The sequence below is a fragment of the Eubalaena glacialis genome, chromosome 19, assembly GCF_028564815.1.
Source record: "Eubalaena glacialis isolate mEubGla1 chromosome 19, mEubGla1.1.hap2.+ XY, whole genome shotgun sequence".
In the NCBI taxonomy this organism is placed as follows: Eukaryota; Metazoa; Chordata; class Mammalia; order Artiodactyla; family Balaenidae; genus Eubalaena; species Eubalaena glacialis.
In genome coordinates this window covers 19,095,212-19,103,043 of record NC_083734.1, presented here as the reverse complement: position 1 = coordinate 19,103,043, position 7,832 = coordinate 19,095,212, and positions in this window count along the sequence as shown.

Below are 7,832 nucleotides of genomic sequence, written 5' to 3'. Positions count from 1 at the left end.
AGAATAGATCTTAAAAGCCCTCATCACAAGAAAAAAATTTTGTAACTATGTATATGATGGATGTTAACTAGACTTATTGTAATGATCATTTCACAATATATACAGATATTGAATCATGTCATGCACCTGATACTAATATAATGTTATATGTCAATTATATCTCAATTTTAAAGAAAGACAGAAAAATCGCTACTCTCACAAAGTTTATATGCAAGCACAGCGGAGACACTCAACAAATGAAGGAATACACATGAGGGAAAAAAAGGATGAAACACAGATGGTGAGATGCTAAGAATTCGGGGTGATGTTTCTGTGAGCTTTTTTTTTTTTAGATTAGATGGTCTAGAAAGGTTCCTCTCTGGGGAGATGACATTTAAACTGAGATATGAATGACAAGAATGAGGCAGCTTGGCAAAAATCAGAGAGAAAAACATTCCAAGCAGAAAATAGTCAGTGCACAGGCTCTGAAGCAGGTACACAATAGGTCTAGGAACAGGGTAAGGTCAGGAAGCAGGCAAGGAGCAGCTCAGGTAGACTTTATAAGGCAGGGCAAGGAGTCTAGGTTTTATTTAAGTGTGATTAGACACCAAAAGAACTTAAGCATAGTCATGGCAACATAAGAGAATGGATTTTAGAAGGAAAAGAATGGGAGTGGGAAGCCAACAGTTAGTTAGTGAACTTGCATTTAGTCCAGGTGGGAAGTCACGGCGGCCTGAACTTAGGTGGTCATGGCGGAGATGGAGATTAAGAGGACAGTTACGTATTTTGGAAGCACAGTCAACGGGACTTGTTGACGGATTGCAGGGGTGGGGAGAGCAGAAGATAACTCCCAGATTTTTGCTTTGAGAATGTTCTCTGCTAAAGTGGGAAAACTGGGAAGGGGGTGGTTAGTGCTGGATACCAAGGGGTCTGTTTAAGGGGCCTCAGATATCCAAGAGGTAATTACAGGCAAGAAACAATAGAAGTGTGGACTTCTGGAATGAGGTCAAGGCTGGTAATACTGATTTGGGAGTCACTGGATGAATGAATGAATGTATGTATGTATGTATGTATGTATGTATGTATTTATTTGGCAGCACCATGTGGCTTGCGGGATCTTAGTTCCCCGACAAGGGACTGAACCCGAGCCATCAGCAGTGAAAGCACAGAGTCCTAACCACTAGACTGCCAGCGAATTCCCTGGAGGACTGGATTTAAAGTCAAGGGGCTGCTAGTAGCAATGAGCTATACCTAGTTCCGAGATCTTGGTTTCTAATAAAATAATAAAAGGACCAGTGTTCCTTGGAGAAATGGTTGGTGTCAGCACTAGGACAGGGAAAGTACAGGATGATGCCTGGGAAGTACAAAAGTTGCCTGGAACTTCTTACGAGGCCAGAAAGTAAGGAGGGCTCAGAAATAATGGGCACATGTTGAAACGGCACATGAACCAAGTTGAAGGCGCTGCCACTGGCCAAACCTGAGATAAGAACAATGAGCAACACTGAGTAACGAAATAAATGATAGTAATGGACTATGACGCAAAGAACAGAGTAAATATTCACAAGCCCATAATGATACACGCAAATCACTGAATAAATACATGGGGGGAAAGGCTTTGTTCTCTCTTACAGTACAACTCCAATTAATAAATGTAGAAGAAATGATAGAAGTAGAAAAGTTGGCAAATATTACAGTAGTAACTGTTCTGGGCAAGATCAGCAATAGTCAAAATCACAATGAAGGTACCACTTCACACTCACTAGAATGGTTACAGTAAAAAGGACAGATAATAACAAGTGTCAGCAAGGATGTGGAGAACAAGAACCCTTAGATGCTGCTGGTGAGAATGTAAAACGGTGCAGCCACTTTGGGAAACAGTTTGGCAGTTCCTCAAAATATTAAAACTGAGTTACCAAATGACCCCACAATTCCACTCCCAGGTATATACCCAAAGGAAATGAAAACATATGTCCACATAAAAACTTGTACACTGGGAGTTCTCTGGTGGTCCAGTGGTTAGGACTCGGCACTTTCACCGCCGTGGTCCGGGTTTCATCCCTGGGTGGGGAACTAAGATCCCTCAAGCCGTGAGGTGCAGCGCCCACCCCCCCCCAAAAAAAACAAAAAAGAAACACCTTGTACACAAACGTTCATATAAGCATTATTCATAATAGTCAAAAAGTAGAAACAGGGGCTTCCCTGGTGGCGCAGTGGTTGCGAATCTGCCTGCCAATGCAGGGGACACGGGTTCGAGCCCTGGTCTGGGAAGATCCCACATGCCGCGGAGCAACTAAGCCCGTGTGCCACAACTACTGAGCCTGCACGTCTGGAGCTTGTGCTCCACAACAAGAGAGGCCACGATAGTGAGAGGCCCGCGCACCGCGATGAAGAGTGGCCCCCACTTGCCACAACTAGAGAAAGCCCACGCACAGAAATGAAGACCCAACGCAGCCAAAAATAAATAAATAATTAATTAATTTAAAAAAAATAAAATAAGCATTATTCATAATAGTCAAAAAGTAGAAACAGAGGTTTCCCTGGTGGCACAGTGGTTAAGAATCCACCTGCTAATGCAGGGGACACTGGTTCGTGAAGATCCTACATGCCACGGAGCAACTAAGCCCGCAAGCCACAACTACTGAGCCCATGTGCCACAACTATTGAAGCCCGCACACCTAGAGCCCGTGCTCCGCAACAAGAGAAGCCACCGCAATGAGAAGCCCGCACACCGCAAGAAAGAGTAGCCCCCGCTCGCCGCAACTAGAGAAAGCCCACGTGCAGCAATGAAGACTCAAAGCAGCCAAAAATAAATAAATAAATAAATAAATTTTTTTAAAAAAAGTAGAAACAATCCAAATGTCCATAAACTGATGAATAAACAAAATATGGTACAGACATTTCACGGATACTGCATTTTTTTTTTTTTTTTAAACAAACTGAAGGTTTGTGGCAACCCTATGTTGAGCAAGTCTATCCGTGCCATTTTTCCCAATAGCATTTGCTCACTACGTATCTCTGTGTCACATTTTGGTAATTCTTGCAGTATTTCAAACTTCTTCATTATTATCGTATTTGTTATAGTGATCTGTGATCAGTGATCTTCGATGTTACTATTTTAATTGTTTTGGGGCACCAGGAACTGTACCAATATAAGAAAGCAAACACAATCGATAAATGTGTGTGTTCCGGCTGCTCCACCAACCAGCTGCTCCCATCTCTCCCTCTCTTTAGGCCTCGCTACTCCCGAGACACAACAATATTGAAATTAGGCCAATTAATAACCCTACGCTGGCCTCTAAGTGTTCAAGTGAAAGGAAGAGTCACACGTCTCTCACTTTAAATCAAAAGCTAGACATGATTAAACTCAGTGAGGAAGGCTTGTCAAAAGCTGAAACAGGCTTTTGCCAAACCGCCAAGTTGTGAGTGCAAAGGAAAAATTCTTGTAGGAAATTAAAAATGCTACTCCAGGGAACACATGAATGATAAGAAAGCAAAGCAGCCTACTGCTGACGTGGAGAAAGTTTGAGTGGTCTGGATAGAAGATCAAACCAGCCACCACATTCCCTTAAGCCAAAGCCTAATCCAGAGCAAGGCCCTAACTCTCTTCAATTCTGTGAAGGCTGAGAGAGGTGAGGAAGCTGCAGAAGAAATGTCTGAAGCCAGCAGAGGTTGGTTCATGAGGTTTAAGGAAAGAAGCCGTCTCCATAACATCAAAGTGCAAGGTGAAGAAGCAAGTGCTGATGTAGAAGCTGCAGCAAGTTACTCAGAAGACCTAGCTAAGATAATTAATGGAGGCGGCTACACTAAACAACAGATTTTCAGTGTAGACGAAACAGTATTTTGGAAGAAGATGCCATGTAGGACTTTCATAGCTAGAGAGTCGTCAATGCCTGGCTTTAAACCATTAAAGGACAAGCTAACTCTCGTTAGGGGCTAATGCAGCTGGTGACTTACAATGAGATTAATGTTGTTTTCATGCCTGCTAATGCAACAGCCATTCTACAGACCACGGATCAAGGAGTAATTTCAACTTTCAAGTCTTAGTATTTAAGAAATCTATTTTGTAAGGCTATAGCTGCCATAGATAGTGAGTCCCCTGATGGATCTGGGCAAATAAATTGAAAACTTTCTGGAAAGGATTCTAGATGCCACTAAGAACATTCATGATTAACGGGAAAGGGTCAAAATAGCAACATTAACAGAAATTTATAAGTTTATTCCAGCCCTTATGGATGACTTTGAGAGGTTCAAGACTTCAGGGGAGGAGGTAACTGCAGATATGGTAGGAACACCGAGAGAACTAGAATTAGAAGTGGAGCCTGAAGATGTGATGAATTGCTGCAATCCCATGAAAAAACTCTCATGGGTGAGAAGCTGCTTCTCATGGATGAGCAAAGAAAGTGGTTTCCTGAGATGGAATCTACTCCTGGTGAAGATGCTGTGAAGACGGTTGAAATGACAACAAAGGATTTAGAATATTACATAAATTTAGTTGATAAAGCAGTGGCAGGGTTTGAGAAGATTGATGCCAATTTTGAAAGAAGTCCTATGGTGGGTAAAATGCTATTAAACAGCAATGCCTGCTACAGAGAAATCATTTGGGAAAGGAAGAGTCAATTGATGTGGCAAACGTCACTGTTGTTTTGTTTTAAGAAATTGTCACAGCCTCCCCCCCACCACCTTCAGCAGCCAACACCCTGATCAGCCAGCAGCCAGCAGCCACCAACATCGAGGCAAGACCCTCCACCAGCAAAAAGATTACGACTCACTGAAGGCTCAGATGATGGTTAGCATTTTTCAGTAATAAAGTATTTTTAAATTAAGGTACACACATTGTTTTTTTAGACATAAGGCTATTACACACTTAATGGACTACAGTATAGCGTAAACATAGCTTTTATATGCACTGGGAAACGAAAAAGTTCAAGTGACTCACTTTATTGCAGTATTTACTTTGTTGTGGTGGTCTGGTACCAAACTCACAATACGGTATCATCGTGGTCTGCCTGTATAGCCATACAATGAAATATTGTTCAGCCCCCTCTCCAAAAAAAAAAAAAAAAAAAAGGAATGAAGTACTGACACATGCTACAATATGGATGAACCCTGAAAACGTTATGCTAAAAAGAAGCCAGTCACAAAAGACCATATTGTATGACTCCATTTATATGAAATGCCCAGAATAGACAAACCCTATTATTACTTTTACAACTTTGAAAATGTTTCAAATTATTCCAAAATAAAAATTTAGAAAAATAAAATCAGGGGACTCCATGAGATCACCTAGAGACAGTATAGACAGAGAGGATAAGGAAACTCAGGACAGAACCTTGGGATATGCTAACACTTTAAAGGTTGAAGACAGGTTGAACAGCCAGCAAGAGACTGAGAAAGAGAAAGTAGCCAGCAAGATAGGAAAGTCAGCTATTTGTGCTGCCTGCCAAGACAACAGGGGTGAGGGACATTTTACTGGCCCCAATACTCAAGAGAGCTTAATCAAGACATTTGTCAGATACATGTAGAAAAAAAAAATCTGGCTGCCACCCAAGCGTAGGAGGGGCAGAGCCTTGCCCCCCCAGTGGTGCTTGCTGTGGGGATGAAGATCTATTCTCCTGGGGAAGGAGGAAGATGAAATACCACCAGGGACGGATCTCAGTGAATGTGCATAGTGATCCTAATCTTCATTTTAGAGAGAGGAAACAGAACCAGAAAATCAAGTGGTTTGCACAATGAATGTGGCAAAGTTGGGATTCAAAATTTTAGCTCTTAAGTCCATGCTTTTCTACTCCTCCCCCAGCAACCTAGTGAATTGCCAATACCACCTAAAGATCCTTTCGTTTCCAGGACTGCTAGTCAGTGTTTCCACAAGGGCTACAGTGACTGAGTAAAGTTGCTTCTTAAGAAAGGGTTGCATAAATCAAGAAAATTAAGTTAGACACAAGCAGATTGATATGTATCCCCCTGGGTACTTTAAGGTTAGGCAGGCACACAATGGTGGGGAGCTGGGAGGGCTGCGGTGCAAAGATTTGGGACTCAGTTCACTGCCAATACGGCAGGATGGAGACTGGTCAGCTACCCCAGGTTGAGTTCCCCAGGGACAGGGGAACGGGCAATTTGTCAAGACCTGCCTAGTACATCACTCCCCTGCTTAAACCCCTTTAATGGAATCTTTAGAGAGGGTAAAAGAGACAGTATCTGGACAAAGCACAGGTGAGGGCAGGGGTGTCAACGCTGAGAACAGGAGGATGAAGTGGACACATGTATCTTAAACACCAAGACTCAGCTCCTGGACACTGGCATCCTGGCCTTGACCCTCCGGGATCCAAAAGATGAGAAGCTGGGAGGACAGAGTTTTAGATGCAGGAAGCATCTGGCAAAGCACTCCACAGAGAGTGAGCAAGGTGCATTCTTAGAACCGAAAGATGATCTCTTTGACTAGAGGGTAGTCGCGTGGGACAGCGTACATTTGGCTGCAAAGAAGGTCTGGGGCCAGGTCTTCAGGGCTTTGTAAACTACCTTAGGATTTGAATTTTATCATAAGAGGAAAGGGAAGATGTTAAGTTTATTCCCTTTTTTAATCAAAATTATACTTACACATAATTAAATTGTCTTTAAAAAAATTTAACCACTGTTAACTTAGTTATTCAAACAGACTATAACCTCCTTGAGGGCAAAGCCATCGGATTGAACTACTTCTACCTCCTCAATATCTAGTGCAGTGGTTCTCAAACTTTAGCAGAATCATGGGATGGGGGTGGGGGTGGTTAACACAGATTTTGCTGGGCCCCAACCTTCAAGTCTCTGATTCAGTAGGTCTGGGGTGGGACCTGATAACTGTATTCCTTACAAGTTCCCAGGTGTTGTGACCGCACTTTAAGAATCTGGGGGGGGAAGCAAAAGATTCTAGAGGGAATCAGTAAAAAGAGTAAGAGAGTATATGAAGACACACTCAGTTCCTGATGCTCTTCTAGACCGTATACAAAACAAGCTGGGATAAAAGAGGCTGGAATTATAGAAATCCCAGAGGCAGACTGGAAAAGTAGAGATAAAAACAGTTAATGACAAAACTTTAGCCTAGGAGGTTTCCCCTCCATTAAAGCCCCTGTTCCAAGATACTCTTCCATTTATAAATAAAAAGCAAAACAGTAATTTTTTCAAAATTAACAATTTTAGAACAATTAAACAAAAACCACAAAGAATGCTTTTAAAAGAGTAGTTACATCCTTACCTTCCCTCAATTATCTATACCTGAAATAAATCTAACCGCCAAGCCTGCACTCCTCTAAATAGACATCATCAATTACCTGGTGACAGCTACGAGAAGGGAAGGCAAAATGCCTCGAGGAACTGAAAAGCGTCCAGAAACTTTGCTTTGCCAACTTTAACCCTTCTTAGTAACAGAAATGTCAAACTCTTTATTGGTTTATTTTTTTCTTTCTCTCTCTCTCCTCTTTTTCTTGCCTGCGTTTTTACACTGAACATACAGCATATTTACTAAAGGTATAAAATCAAGGCAAGTTGTTAAGGCTGGCTCCTACAGTGGAAGGAGTGCTGAACTGGGAATCAGGACATCTGGGTTCCACTCCTAGCCCAGGCACAGACTAATTGTATGGCTTTGTGCTCAGTTTATGCTATAAACGTATAGAGTTGGACAGATGGTCTTTGTTGTCTATTTAAGCTCTGATATTTTGACTTTCAAATCTAAAGAAATAAGAAGCATTATCACACTGTCATGCACACAAGGGGACAGTCCCCAGATAACTAGAGTTCAAACGAAACATTCCTGTGGGATTCCTTCACCTTCCACCTTTGTCAATTACACAACTGGACAAAGGGAAAGCAAACATGGATCA